Genomic DNA, 16,976 nt, shown 5'->3' with positions numbered 1-16,976 from the left:
AGAAAAAAAACTTGACATAAGTGGTTTCCGTTTAGGATTGCATATATATATATATATATATATATATATATATATATATTGGTTTTTGGGACACACCCGGCAGTGCTCAGGGGTTACTCTTGGATGTCTGCTCAGAAATAGCTCCTGGCAGGCACGGGGGACCATATGGGACACCGGGATTCGAACCAACCACCTTTGGTCCTGGATCGGCTGCTTGTAAGGCAAACGCCACTGTGCTATCTCTCTGGGCCCTGCTTATATATTTTTAATTAAGATAAGGCAATGCTATCAGCTCAAGTATGTTTTCTATTTAGAAATTTTACTATTGAGGGCCCAGAGAGATAGTACAGTTTTAGGGCATTGGCCTTGCATGCGGCTCTCCTGGGACAAACCCAGGTTTGATCCTTGAAATCCCATATGGTTTGAGCCTGTCAAGAGAGATTTTTGAGCACCAGGAGTATTCTCTGAAAGCCACCAGATGTGGCTCAAAAACCAAATAAGAAAAGAAGAAAATTTACTATTGAGCTGCTATGAAATAGTCAAGCTAGATGGGAACGTGAGTCAAAGTTTAGGATCAGGGTTGAGGCTGGGGATCATGAATTTACATAAGTAGTCATTTAATTCATATGTTTTTCTCTAGTAACAAAACACTGCTTAATTTTGATGAAAATTAGAAGCAGACTGTAGATTTTACCAAGGTTGAAATTTTTCAGTGAAGGAAAGAACAAAGTCTGGGTTAGCTAGATAATACAGTGTGTAGGGTATATACTTTGTACTCAGCTACCCTGGGTTTGAACCTTGAGTCTTCATATTTGTTCCCCTGAATCTGAGTCTGACATTGTGGCTTCCAAACAAACACAAAGAATAGAAAAAAAAATTAAAAATGGTGAAGTTGTTTTTATATATAAACAAGTAATTTTAGTGATTAAATCAATTCATGGTATCGAGGGAAGAGATACCCAAGTTCAGATAAAATAAGAAATAGAGATCAAAGTATAGAGAAAGAATTTTTGAAATTATTGAAATAATGTGAAATACATCCCATAATCATGTACCTCCCCAAAATATTAGGGAGCACATTTAATATCAAAACTTGAACCATAATCTTATTATTTCTCTTATTTATTTTCCCTATTTCCAATACAATTTTAATTGGCTATCTTTTTCCAGTTTACCACTCAATATATTGTTCATGTTTCCTGATATGAATTCCCAAATAAGTGAACCTCACTAAATTCTTTGCACTAAAGATCTCTTTCTGAGCAGCCCAACTAATGGAACTATTGTTTTTAAGAAAACTTTGGAGCTCTTACTAGTTCCTGTCATAATAGCTACCAAAATACATTTTTTTTGTACTGCCAATTAGGCTGGGATAATGAAGGAAGGAAAATTTAAAACTTTGTGTTTCCTTGTCTTAGTAGGATTTTTCTTTTACCTTATAGGTTAAATTAAATACAAAGTAAATTCAATTGAATTATCAATAAAATTGATGACTAAGTTTTTTAATTTATAGACATAGTTTTAAAATTTATAAAGTCAGATTAGATTTGGTTTAATAATGAAGATTAATTATATTATACTTTTGTCATTATAATTACTTGGTAAGACTACAAGAGTCATAGTGTCAAACTCTGTTCAGTCAAAATACATCACTAATTTTAAATTTTTACATTTGAATAAACTAAATAATATAACATTTTCCCCTTAGACAGATAAACTTATGAAGGTAAAGAATTATTAGGTTTAACATTAATAACTTCTTCCTAACTTCTTTATTATATTAGATATTTTATTTCAGCAACAAAAATTACTATACAATTTTAATTTTTGAATCATAAAACCTAGCATAAATGATGATGTATAAATATTCATAAAGGTTTTTTACAATAAATCATCATTTTAAATGCGTGTTGAGCCTTATTTTTAGTGGGAAATAAAGCAAAGTATAAATTTTTAATATATTTTTTACTATAACCTAAGTAACAGCTATTTTCATATCTGTTTGTTACTATTAAGTAATTTATAAAGTTCAATTATTATAATGGCTAAATGTCACGCAATTGTGTGACTCAATCAAAAGTGGTAGTGAATGTGATAAAGATACATAGGTGAGAAGCTATTTCATTGGCTTATCTCAAAAAACAGCTTAAATATCTGTTTTAGCCATAAAGCAGCTGCTATTTAAAATTATGGTGGCTGAAAAAGCAAGTGAATGATTGGGGCAGAGACGGGACCACTATGACAATGATTTTTGAAAATTCTTTTGATCAAGAACGAGGAGCTGTATAAGATAAAGTGATAAGCATCGTACCCCTTCATTAACAATAGTGTAAGCTATAGTGACTATAAGAAAAAATGGACGATAGGCAGAGAAAGAGAAGTTGAAGAAAAATATGTGTTACAGAGGCCGTTAGGAGACAGGGCAGAGCAGGTGGGAGGGCGGGGAGGAAATTGGAACAATGGTGGTAGGAAAATGCACTGGTGAAGGGTTTTATATATTGTGTGACTGAAACTCAATCAGAACAACTTTGTTACTATTTAACAATGGTTCAATTAAATGATTTATTTATTAAAAATAGAATAAATGGTGGCAAACTTCGTATTGGGTTTGTAAACTTAATGTCTTATGTTACATTCTCGTACACTCATTAATATACTAATGAAACCATTTTGCTTCATTCTGTTGTATATTTACTATTTGGCATGCCTTTCTCCTCAGCTCTATATACATTACTTAATCTACAGACATTTGTTTTTTGGTTTTTTATTCACAAACTTTATAAGTAGTTTCTGGTCAAGAATTTAAACACTTTATATTATGTACTTTGTATATATCTTCTTTCTTCCTAGATTATTTTTTTTCTGTGCTACTCTATATTTTCATGTTTGTTTTATCATGTTTTCATGTTTTTCCAGTGGTATTCTGGAAAAGCTTGTGAGAACCATTTTGAGTGCCTAGGTTGAAAATTTAGTCAGATGCACCTTACTTACTACAATATTTCTCTGGCTGACAAACTTTATCTTATTATGGAGCATATATTTGATTACTTACCCTATAAAGGTGCTATAAAACTACTGTAAAATTGGCTGAAAGAAAAATCCTAAAGTTAAACCAAAAGAATGGTAACAATACTCTTATTATTTATTTATTTATTTATTTATTTATTATTTTAGATTTTTGAGCTACATCTAACAATTGCTCAGGGCTTACTTCTAGCTCTACCTATTTCTCTAGCCCCACTATTCTAGCTTTTAAAATCACTGTGATGTCTTATACTAGAGCACTTAAAAAATGTTTCTTTTGTTCTCTCCATAAACCCTTGTCTTTCACTATTCTAAAAAATGGCATTTATTTCTTTCAGTAGAAATTATACCCAACTCTCCAGGGAAAACTTTTATGGCTCACCCATTTAGTTTGCTGTTATTATATTTTGTCCATAAAAGATTGGATTACACATGCAATGCAAGTTCTTGTAATCCAAGGAATTTAGGAAATAAATTTTAAATGCTCAATCTTTCAATTTACTAATCTTTTTATATATTTATCTGAAGAAGCATTTTAATCTAATTTTATTAGTTTTGATTTTGATAATTAAACACATATTCCAAATCTCTTGCATTTAGATATCTTAAGAAAGTATTTTACTTCAGTTCTCTTTAATCCAGGATGTGAAATTATTCTGCTTATCTTCCAGCCTTTGGCTATATTCTCCTAGAACATTCTTGTAACTCTTTATCACAAAAATCAACACTTTTCTCCTGTATCTTCACCCCTTTCCCCTTGGCTACCATAAAAAAATGCCTCTAAATATTGAGATCTGCATAAGAAGCTGAGAATAATTTCTTTTTCACCATAAATATTGTAAATGGTTGTTATTACATTGGTTTTGAATGATACTATTACAAAACCACAGAATTAAACTAAAATACAGCAGAATATGATATCTGCAATAATGATCAGTTATTGCATTTCTATACAAAAATATTCATTGTTTAGGGGCTGGAGTGGTGGAGCAAGTCGTAAGGTGTCTGTTTTTGTGCAAACTAGCCTAGGATGAACCACGTTTCTATCCCCCAGCATCCTATATCAGTGGTCGGCAACCTTTCTTTTCAACTGAGCCAAATCTTGCCAAAACCACAATTGAAGTTTATTTTGAGAGTCACAGAGAGCGTGCACTGACAGAGGCTAGGCGCAGAGTCCTGACTCCTGGAGCGGCAGCCTGGCACACAGAAGAGCCGCATTAAAAATGTAAAGAGCGGGGCTGGAGAGATAGCATGGAGGTAAGGCATTTGCCTTCATGCAGAAGGTCATCGGTTCCCGGCGTCCTATATGGTCCCCCGTGCCTGCCAGGAGCAATTTCTGAGTATGGAGCCAGGAATAACCTCTGAGCACTGCCGGGTGTGACCCGAAAACCACACACACACACACACACACACACACACACACACACACACACACACACACAATGTAAAGAGCCACATGTGGCTTACCAGCTGCAGGTTGCCTGACCACTGCAATATGGTCCCCCAAGCCAGGAGCGATTTCTGAGCACATAGTCAAGAGTAACACCTGAGTGTCAACGGGTGTGGCCAAAAAAACAAAAAAAATTTAATTGTTTAAATGAATGTAATCTGCCAATATACATGAGGAACACAATAAAACATGTTATGAGAACTCCAAAGCTACTGAGAAAAGTTTTATTTAATACAAATGTTTTATAAATAAGTTATTACCAAGAAAGAATGAATTAATACTCACACTATTTAAAGAAACACATGAAATGCGAAGTTTCATATGCACTTTCAAAGAAATTAAACTATTTAATATCTATTGAGCTAATCAGATTTTAATAAACTTAAATATTATATTAAAATAAATATATGTAAATAATTTAGAACATTATAAGTTATTGAAAATTAATTTTAAAGTACAAGAATATGTAATGTTATTTATGAATATTATTTATATGTATATATTTAATGACTTCAAAATCAATTTTTTTAAAAATAAATTTAATAAGCCCAGAAATCTCACTAAATAAGTAGTCAATAACTGGCACAGATTTCTGCACCAGCACCAGGAATCAAACTCCCCTTGTTGGAGGTTCTAATGCAGCTCTAACACTAACTTGCTCCAGGGTAGGTCCATATGACACCCTCATGAGGAGGAAATAGCAACAACTGATCTAAGGGAAAGTTTTCCTACATCACCACATAACAGTGAGATGAAATCTGAACACATTTGCCCTAGTATCTGTGCAAAAACCAAGATCTCTAAGTATAGTAAACTACAACTACAACTGAGTAGAACTCATTCTGGGACCATAAAGAAGGACCTTAGAGTTGGACAACTAATATGTTTGGAGCCTGGAATAGGTCTTATGATAGAATGCATCATGAGGAGAGATACCCTGCATCTCTGAGGTCAAGGACATTTCCATTATAATTTCCCCAATGTTTACTGCACCTATGCAAGCATAACTCCTCCCCCCCAAAAAAAGCCACAACAAAACAACTTGCCACATCTGCTTCCTTTTTTATTATTTTTTTTTTAATTTTATTTATATCTTCTTCTGGATAAAAGCTCCTGCCTTGTTCATAGATTCTTAGAGCATGAATCTTTCTTTTCTTTCTTTTTTTTTTTTTTTTTTTGACCTTATATTTCTGTTCTTACAAATTAAAAAAAGGAAAAAAGGTTGATGCGGCCCTGGGGTCAAGTGGTCTCAGTTGCATTGAGTGGAAAAAACAAATGGTTAGAATGAAATACCGAAGCCAAAGTCAACGACAATATAATCAAGATACCCAAACTATAACAAGGTAAACACCAAATGAACCTGTTACACTAGTAGACAAGGAAGCTAAGAATGGATGTATGAGATGCATGCTGGGAACTCTGGTGGAGAAGAGCAACACGGGTGATGGAAATGGCCCTAATTCACTGTCACTATATGCCTGAAATATAACTGTGAAAGACTTTTAAAGAAAAAGGAATGTTTGGTTTTGAGTGGGATTAAATTTTTATTAAAAAAAGGGGGTTGCAGAGCAATAGCAAAGTGTTAGGGCCTTTACCTTGCAAGTGGCAGACGCAATTTGGACCTCGGCTTTCCATATGGTCCCTGGAATCCCCTGTGCCTGCCAGAAACAATTTCTGAGTGCAGAGCCAAGAGTAAACCCTGAGCACAGACGGGTGTGGCCCCAATACACAAAAAAAGTAGTCAATGGGTTTGACTGATGTTTAACAAAGGAGCATATACAAATTATTAATGTTTCATTAAATAAGAATTATTAAAATTTACATCAGTGTGCAAAAGAAAAATTATATCAAATATAAAACTTCAATTCTATAAAACTAAACCCATGTAAAACTCTAAAGGGAAGGGCTGGAGAGATATCATGGAGGGTAAGGCTTTTGCCTTTCATGCAGAAGGTCATCGGTTCAAATCCCAGCGTCCCATATGGTCCCCAGTGCCTGCCAGGAGCGATTTCTGAGCATAGAGCTAGGAGTAATTCCTGAGCGATGCCGGGTGTGACACAAACAAACAAACAAACAAACAAACAAACAAACAAAAACTCTAAAGGGAAAATTTTGGTCAAGTATAATGTGATAAAACTATTTAATAACAATTTATAAATATATGAAATGTTTAATACTTATGCAATGTGAGTAGATATTTTCTTCAAATGTTATAAGAAGTAAATTAAAAAATTTGAAAGCATAGCAAAATTAACATAAATAATTTTGTTGAAATTTTTACCAGTACTGAGAAAAAGAAAAAATAACCTGTCATAAAATTTTTATATGTCCACTTGATTGAACCATATGGTTCACATATATTTATTAAATATTTTTAATCTGTTTTAGTGCTTACCTATAAGATTGGTATTTGTATAGATTAACTAAGTAAAGCAGATTACCCATCACCATAAAGGCAGATTTTATTTGATTTTCTCAGGACTTAAAGACCAAGACTTCAGAGTGAAAGAGAATTGTCTCTTTCAGCCTGCCAGAATGATGGGAGAGGGGAGAAAAATATTATTTTCCAACACTTTAGCTATGCTATATATCATCACAGCTCCCTGTTTTCAGATCTTAAGACTTAAATTACAATTTAATCATCCATTCTATTGTTTCTAGGTATTAGAACTTAAATTGGGACTATATCATCAGTTCTCTTAGTTCTTTAACTTTACAACTACCTGTAGTAAAACTTTATCCATCTATCTATCTATCTATCTATCTATCTATCTATCTATCTATCTATCTATCTATCTATCTATCTATCTATCTATCTATCTATCTATCTATCTATCTATCTATCTATCTATCTATCTATCTATCTATCTATCTATCTATCTATCTATCTATCTATCTATCTATCTATCCATCCATCCATCCATCCATCCATCCATCCATCCATCCATCCATCCATCATCTATCTATCTATCTATCTATCTATCTATCTATCTATCTATCTATCTATCTATCTATCTATCTATCTATCTATCTGTCTGTCTGTCTGTCTGTCTGTCTGTCTGTCTGTCTGTCTGTCTGTCTATCTATCTATCTATCTATCTATCTATCTATAAATATCCTATGAACATATTTATCTTATCTATGAACATTACAAAGCATAAATGCTTATGATCGTAATATGAGTAAGTGAAATATTTACATGTATATATTTAGTGAGATCATATGAAGCCATAAAACATTTTTCTGAAGCATTAGCTGTAAAATATATATATATATCATAATTAAAAGTGAAAAGGAAGAATTTATAGTTTACACTTATAAGCATAGATGTGTTAGAACTATATAAATACATAAATATAACAGAAATAAGTTATAAAAACAATTTATTCTGGGTGACTTTCAAGTGTATGTAGAGATTATATTTTAAAACTTGAGTTTAAAAGTCATTTCTCGGGCCGGCGAAGTGGTGCTAGAGGTAAGGTGTCTGCCTTGCAAGCGCTAGCCAAGGAAGGACCACGGTTCTATTCCCCAGCGCCCCATATGGTCCCCCAAGCCAGGGGCAATTTCTGAGCGCTTAGACAGGAGTAACCCCTGAGCATCAAACGGATGTGGCCCGAAAAACCAAAAAAAAAAAAAAAGTCATTTCTCTCTGGCTCTGAACAACACTGTATCATGTTTCCTAAAAATGAACAGTAAATCCTGTCTGAGTGAGCTTTAGATTTTAATGCCATGAGAACTAATAAGGAGGCTTCACCATCCCTCAATAAAGAGCAAACAATTAGAAAAATTTATCTAAGAAATCCAAAAACATGTATACTTAAAACTGTAAGGCAGTTTTACTGATAACTAAAACATGAAGAAGGTACAAAGAAATGAAATGATTTCCATGTTTATAACTTGAAATAATTAATATTGTTAAAATGTTCATGCTATTCAAATAAATATACACTCAATGAGATCACTATAAAATTTAATGAATATTATAAAATAAGTATAATAATTATCTGAACATTTTTATGGAAATAAAAAAGAATTCTGAATGTCCAGCAAATATTTTGAGAAAGAAGAAGAAATCTGGAGATATCATACTTCCTAATTTGAATTCTTATATTAAGGTATAGTAATTAAAATGCAAAATTGTCATAAATGTTGACATACACATCTATGGAAGAATAAGTAACTCATAAATATGTCAATCATATAGGGTATATTAATTTATAGGAAAGGAGGCCTGGATATGTAATCAGGGAAATAACAGTGTCTTAAATAAATGATTATAAAAAATTTGGGTAGCCATATATAAAAAAAATAAAGCTGTATTATTATCTTTTACCAAGCATACAGCTAACTTTAATTTAAAAACTTGAATGCTGAACCTGAAACAATAACATTTCTGGTAGAAAACATTGGAGATAATCTTCTTCAGGTAAGTCCTGGTCATTACATATTCACTGGCATCAATAAAAGATAAACAGAAACAAAGATAATGTGACTACATTAAAGTAAAATAATCTGCACAACAAAGGAAACTAGAAGCAAAACAAAATGCAGCATACTAAATGGAAAAAATGTAAGCCATATGCATAATATGAAACTAGTATACAAAGTATAAAAACCTCATATAACACAGTATCCCTCAATGTCAAATAGACTAAGCAGTTTGATTAAAAATAAGCAGAATATATGAATACGTATTTTGTTTTATATTACTTTTGTGCTACACCTGGCAGTGCTTAGAGGCTGGCCATATGTGAGGTAAATGTACTACCTGCTGTACTATTGCTCTGATCCCTCATAGACATTTTTTTAAAGGCACACTAATAGCCAAGTAGAATACAAAAAGGTCTTCAAATGGTAAATTATCAGGAAAATGTAATTTAAAATTGCAACTGTTGGAGTTGCTATTATCAGAAAGACAAAAACACAAGTCTTGGGGCCAGAGAGATGGTGCAGTGGGATAGTGTTTGCCTTGCATTCTGCTGATGTAGGACGGACCTCATTTTGATCCCTGGCATCCAATATGGTCCCCCTCAAGCCAGGAATGATTTCTGAGAGCATAGCCAGGAGTAACCCTGAGCATCATCCATTGTGGCCAAAAAAAAAAGAAAAAAAAAGAAAAAGAAAAGAAAAACAACAAGAAGAAAACAGGTCTGATAATGATTTGACAAAAGTGGACCTTTGTGCACTATTGGTAGAATGTAAAATGATGCAGCAAATATGGAGATGAATCTTTCAAACTGAAAATTAAATAATAGAACTTCCTTATGATTTAGCAATTTTATTGCTGTCTGTCCAAAAAAAAAAACCTAAAAAATACTGGGTCACCAAGATATATGAATCCATTCAGTGTTATTTATATTCTTCAAAAGACAGATAAGTCCACTGATAAAAGAATATGTTTTATCAGTATTATCTATATTCTCCAAGACACTATGTCTTTTATTAATTTATTATTCAAATAATAAGTTAGACAGTACTGTAAAGAATGTTATTGTAAAAGGGGCCAGATTGATATTATAGCATATACAGCATTCGCCTTACATATAAGCAACCTGGATTTGATCCTTGGCACACCATATAATCTCCAAGTTTGCCAGGAGTAATTCCTAACCATCTCTGGGTGTGGCCCAAAATTCTAAAATTAGTCATAATAATAATAACAGGCTACAACAATAATTTTGCAAAGTTCATTATGGTTTATTCAAACTGATAAACTTAAGATAGAAAAATATCCTTGGAAAGTCACATAATGTATTTAATATAGTATAGTATATTCCTAAAATTATTATAACATTATATAAAACATTATTATGTAATATTATATTATACTCCTAATTAAAAAAAACAAAAGAAAGAGCATATAAATACAAAAGCATACAGAATATAACTTACCATTATAGAACTGGTGAGAAATGGACACATGATAGGGCATTCACAAGAGTCAAAAAAAAAAAAAAGACAAAGGGAACTCAGTCCTGAAACAATAAAAATGTAAATTCTAAAGATAACAAATAGAGCTTGGATGCAGATTTTTCCTCAGAATATCCAGTAGGGGATTAGCCTTACTGGCTTGTTTATTTTTACTTCATGATATCCAATGAAGGAACAATATCAATTCTATGCTGACTTCTGACCTACAATGACAGTGGTATTGTTTTAAGCTGAGTGGTTCGTTTTTCTGCTATAAATGCTAATACATAGATAGTAAAAAGTAAATGAAAGTAAATCACCAAGAATAATCTAAAAGAAGTAATAAAGATGGCAATATAATGAACAAGGAAAATAAGAAACAAAACATTTCAATAGCACCTATTTGAATTGAAAATGAAATATATACACTTCAATAAGACTCATGGGAAAAACTTCTAAAGAATACTTCATAACATTAGGAATATAAAAGGAGAAAAAAATGACAGAGAAATTCTGATCCAAATTAATTATACTTGAATTCATGCTCATGAACTATAAACACTAAATGGGAGGCAAACTTTTTATCATAAATCTGAGTCATATTGAGAAAATTCCTAAAATCATTTCATGACAAGGTTGGTTTAATATGTTTATATAAACTTTCAAGAAAGTAAAATTTCCTTGCTCTTTGATCTTGTCCAAGGAAGAGAAAATGAGAATTTCTAATTCAATTAATTATAAAATTAATATGAGACTCATAAAAAATATACTCCTAAAAGACATTATCAAGGTGTTGGAAGAAGTTGCATGATGATGTACAGTGCCTGTCTTGAAGACATATAGCCATTAGTTCAAATCCCTGATGTCTTAGATGTGCAAAAACTAAAAAAGGTGTTATTTGAGTTTGAAACTTTTTTTTTAAATTTTATCCTGACACATTATGTGATGTTTGACTTCACCAGAGTCAGGTATGTGTAGGCACACACACACAAAGAGTGGTGGTGGTTAAAACTCTGGTGAGAACCACAAACTGAAAGCTCTATTTATAATAAACACATGTGTGAACATCTCAGTTAAAGAAGTGCAAATCTTGGTAAACATTATCTATTCTATACGATAATCAGGAGTGTGCTACTCAGGGAGTACCACAGATGAAAACATCTGAGACCCATAGCTGTGAGAATGCATAGACTCATCATTACTAGAAAAGATTATCAAAAATATATCTGAAAACTTTGTCATCACCAATCATATGACATGGGCAAAGATATTTAATGACTAACAAATTATAAATATATCTATTTTAAATTCAGGCATTGCGATTTACAAAGCTTCAGACATATAGTGTCCTAACTTCAACCCCACCACCAGTATTCATATCGCTTCACCAAATATTCCAGTTTTCCTGCCACCCACAGCCTGATTCCAAACAGACACATATTTATTGATATCTATTTTAGTTTGGTTCATAACTTTATAGTAGTGTTGGCTCTACAAGTGTAGACATTAACAAATAGATGAGAAATATCTGGCAACTGAGATCAACTTCTTACTTCACTTAGCACAACATCCTTTAGTTTTCTTCAACTTGTAATAAATTGCATGATTCAATCATCTTTTGTGACTTCATAGTATTCCATTGTGTATTCCATCTGTTTGTTTGTTTGTTTGTTTTTGGATCACACCCAGTAGTGCTCAGGGGTTACTCCTGACTCTGCACTCAGAAATCAATCCTGACAGGCTCAGGGGACCATATGGGGTGGTGGGGATTGAGCTCGGGTCCGTCCTGGGTCAGCCACATGTAAGGCAAATGTCCTGCTGTGCTACTACTCTGGCTCCTCATTGTGTATATATATATATATATATATATATATATATATATATATATATATATATATATATATATATACACATATATATTTATACTATATATTTATACATATATAAATACATATATATAAATATATATAAATATTTGGGGTGTATGTGGCCACACCCAGCAGCACTCAAAGGTTACTCCTGACTCTGCCTTCAGATATCTCTCCTGGTTCAGAGGACATCGAGGATACACAGGGTATCGAACCTGGGTCCGTCCAGGGTCAGGAGTGTGCAAGGCAAATGCCCTACTCCTGTGCTATTACTCTGCCCCCCACTGTGTATATTTATCATAACTTCATTATCTCAAATAACTCAAATGTTATTGAAAATTTGGGCTGTTTCCAAATCCTGGTTTTTACACTAAGTGCTTCAATCAACACCGATGCTAATTTCTCTTTTATAATAACTTTTGCCATGTTTGGGGGAAGATATCAAGAAATAGAATCATTGGGTTATATGGTGTTATATAATGGGTTCTATTCAAATTTTTCTGAGAAATCTCCATACTGATTATCATAGGACTGAACAAAAACTGCTATTTGCCTTGCATGCAATCTCTGCTTTAATCCTCAGTACCACCAGAAGTAATTCGTGAATATTGAGCTAGGAGAAAGCTCTGAATAAGTTGGGTATGGCCTCAAAACGTAACTAAAAGTCAATCTTTGATGACTTTTATGACATATGTCAATAAATAATTTGATTAGTTGATTTCAGTATTTCATATAAAAATCAATTTTTCATTTTAAATGTTATTAGATATTTCTGTAGCTAAAGAGCAGCATTTAAATTAATGACAGTCACCAATGAGCTTAGAGAATTTTTCATTTAAACAAATAAAAGAATAAAAATATTGAGTAGTGGATAGTCTAAAAATATTAAAATAAGTTTCTATCTATAGCAATAAAGAATGAATCATTAAAATTGTTTATAAAAGCATAAATAAGAAGCTAGGGAGACAATATAACACTGCTATTTTAATAAATTAAAAGTCAGAACAAAAACAAATTAATTCATCACATTAAAAATTAATAGTCATGGCTCTTGTGCAAAATTATATATGGGGATGATTTTATATATAAAACTTTTTAAAGAAGAAATAATTATTAGTTTAATAGTGTTCATAAGTCATCCATATATACTTTTAAATTAATAACTTGCAAATAAATTCATAGTTTTTTATCTGTATAATATTTCTCTGATTATTCATTAAAATATTTTTATATTTGTTAAATTTGAAAATGAATAATTTTGACTTGCATCTTTTTTGGTTTTGGGCCACACCCAGTGATACTCAGAGGTTACTCCTGGCCCTGCACTCAGAAATCACTCATGGCTAGGGGGACCATATGGGTCTCCAGGGATCGAACCCAGGTCCTTCCTGGGTCAGTCGCAATGAAGGCAAATGCCTTACCATTGTGCTATCATTCTGGCCCCTTGACTTCCATTTATCCTATTTCATATCTTTTTAGCCTTTGACTTAAAAAATTTGGTTCCTAGACTAGAGATAACTAAATGGACTTTACATGTGGGAGCCCAGTGTTCAAACCACAGCAGTATATATCCTCCAAACTAGATATGACCACTTGTGTAACCAGTTAAGGTGAAACCCGTAAGCATCATGCCTTAAAGTAGACCTTGAATACCACCAGTTGTGACCCTAAAACAAAAGGGTACTTTTTTTTCTTCCTGAGGTACATGAGTAGAACAGTGGTTGCATGATGTTACATGAAAAAAATCTCCCTGTCTTTTTTTCTCTCTCTCCACATGCTCTCTATTTCTCTATATTATTTTGGAAGGTTGTTTTTTGTTTGCTTTTTGGGCCATGTGTGAACTTATTCTTGGCTCTTTGCTCAGGGGTTAATTCTAGCGGTGACTGAGGGAATTTATGTGATGCCAGGGGATTAACTTTGGATAGATCATATACTAAGCAAGTGCCTTCACCTATATATTATTTGCTTTCTGTACTATTTCTCCAGCATGAAAAATTTTCTTATCCAAACTTTTTAGCATTGCTTTATATCTAATATATTCCTAAGCTCAGTGCTTATTTTTAGTGAAGTATTAGTTATTTTTTAAATTGCAATTGCCAGTAGTAATATTAATAGTTATTTAAACTAAAATAGTACTAAACTATAATATTATGACAGTATTAAACAAATTTATACCTAAAGTATGTTTTAAGAAAAATTCCACCCATTAAACAAATTAATTGTAAACAGAACAATTTTAAAGATAACTTTGAATTTAATTTTCCAAATACTTAAGTCAATTATCCTTCCCATTTTATTAGCAGATAGTAATGAAATAGTAAATGTAACATTAAAACTCGGCAAGAATTTTGATGGCATTTGATGATATGGCTTATGTATCTCAGACTGTAGGACTGTAATGTCATCAGATATTTGTTTTGGATAGACAATTCACCAGTTATTCTCCTTACTTTGAGGCTATAAAAGATCTCCTCATAATAAAAAAGTTTTTCTATCAAATGAAACAATTATTTTTCCCTTTAGTTCTTCAGATATATGAGCTTAATCACAAATTCATATAGTCAGATAAATACCTTTGCGATATTATTACCTTATACAAACATAGGTTTGGACTTGATTAATAAAATCAGTTATATTCTAATTCTTTTTTATATTATAATTCTATTGTAATACTATAAAGTATCAGCAAGCATCACTTGAAACCAAATGACCTTGGTTTCTTAAAATGATTTTTGCCATTTTTAAAAAATTTTTATTTTTGGGCCACACCCAGTGATGTTCAGGGGTTACTCCTGGCTATGCGTTCAGAAATCACTCCTGGCTTGGGGAACCATATGGGACTCAGGGGGATCGAATTGCAGTCCGTCCTAGGTCAGCCTCATGCAAGACAAATGGCTTACTGCTGCACCATTATTTTGGCTCCTTTTGTAAGGTTTTATATTAAAATACTAAGATTTTTCTCAAAATTTTGTCTTTTCTGCTTATATATATACCAAACACTTTTAATATTAGAGTCATGGTTAACATGAATTTTGAATCTTCCATATATTAGAATTTTCTGATCCTTAGGTAACCATAACTTTTATTGTTCTCATTTATCAGAATAAATTCTGATAGTTTAAAAATTGTCTTTATTTTAGATAGTATGAATCTAAAGTATAGATGTTTAAGTATAGATGATTCATGTTATATCCTCCTGTCATTAAACTTTGTAAACTTTGTTAAAGTAAGCACATTTTTCTCTAGAAAGCTTAATGTATAGTAATATTGATATATTTTATAAATTATTGTAACTGATGCAATGATTTCTCTAAAAGAGGGAGAATGTAGTATAATGATTTTATAATCTCAGTATGGAGCCAGGCGACCTAAGGTTTACTCCTGATTGCCATTTACTTGTTATATGAAATTTGACTAGAAAATAAAAATGATGGGAGTAATAGATATTTTAATGTAGTAATGGTAATGATAGTGGTCGTTGTTAGCAGTGTGATAATAAAAGTAATAAAGCAACAACATTTATCTAAAAACATATAATTAAATGTCCTAGATACTGCATGGTGTAGATAAGTGCTAAATAAGTGTCAGTTTTTATGTTGAACTAGAATAAAGAAAGAAAAAATCAAATTTACTTAACAGGTTTGTGTTGGATGTTAGGGCAATTGGAAAGTGCTTCATGGAATTAAAGACCTTGATGTATTGTTTTTTATCAATTCAAGAATTATAAATTGTACATAATCTGTGATACATTTTCTTCTAAGCATAAGTGTTAAAGCAACACAGATTAACAGATGCGGTTAATCTAAGATTATAGTTAATTTCAGGAGGATACTTTTATAAAACATAATAGTTTAATTTCAGTAAGCATTAACTGCTGTTAAGAAAATGAAATAAGCCAAAAGGACATATTGTGTTGGCCACACTTTTAGAATCACTGAAAAGGACTCTATGGGAGAGAGAAACATAAATTATTATGATTTAGATTTGGTAAGTTTTGTGAGAGATCATTGAGAAAGGGGGATAGTATTTGGCAGGTTTTAAGAACAAGAGAATTTTAACAAGAGAAGAACAAGAGAAGGAAAGAAAGGGGTTGGATTACTGTTTAGTAAGCACTAATAAAAGCCATTGGGTTTCATTCAAAGTATTTGGATAATTTCCCAGTATGGTGGTTTTAAATACTGTAGGAAAGTAGAGGCTCTCTCTAGCTACTATGTGGAAAACAACAATGGCGCCAAAGGACAAGTAGAAATATCATGTAGGCAATATGACAATAGTCCAGGGAAAGATCAGAGTTTTCCCTAAAGAACAGAAACAAGGAGGATTGCTCAAAAACATAATTTCAAGTTAAGAAAAGAAAAGCTCTTCTAGAATAGAAACAGTGAGTTCCTATACTAGACACTAGAACTAAAAAAGTTATTTTGGACAATTATAATGTAAAATCCAATATACTTAAAAATTCTTTGCATTTAATATATAGTTAATAAGGAATTAAGGCTTGGTGTTTATATTGGATGTGATATTAATAAAATTGTTCTCATAGATTTCTGTACCATGATATATTACTATATCACAATATTTTAATTGATACAGTAACCAATAATAATATCTATGAGGATTTGATAATAGTCTTCAATTAAAAGTAACAAAATTGAAAGGGAATCCTCACATATTTAAGAAAGCAACTTTAGTCCCAGGAAGTTTCTTCTTTGCTTTGAAAAATCTGC

Source organism: Suncus etruscus, chromosome 4 (genome assembly GCF_024139225.1).
Source record: "Suncus etruscus isolate mSunEtr1 chromosome 4, mSunEtr1.pri.cur, whole genome shotgun sequence".
Classification (NCBI taxonomy): Eukaryota; Metazoa; Chordata; class Mammalia; order Eulipotyphla; family Soricidae; genus Suncus; species Suncus etruscus.
This window is presented reverse-complemented; position numbering follows the sequence as displayed.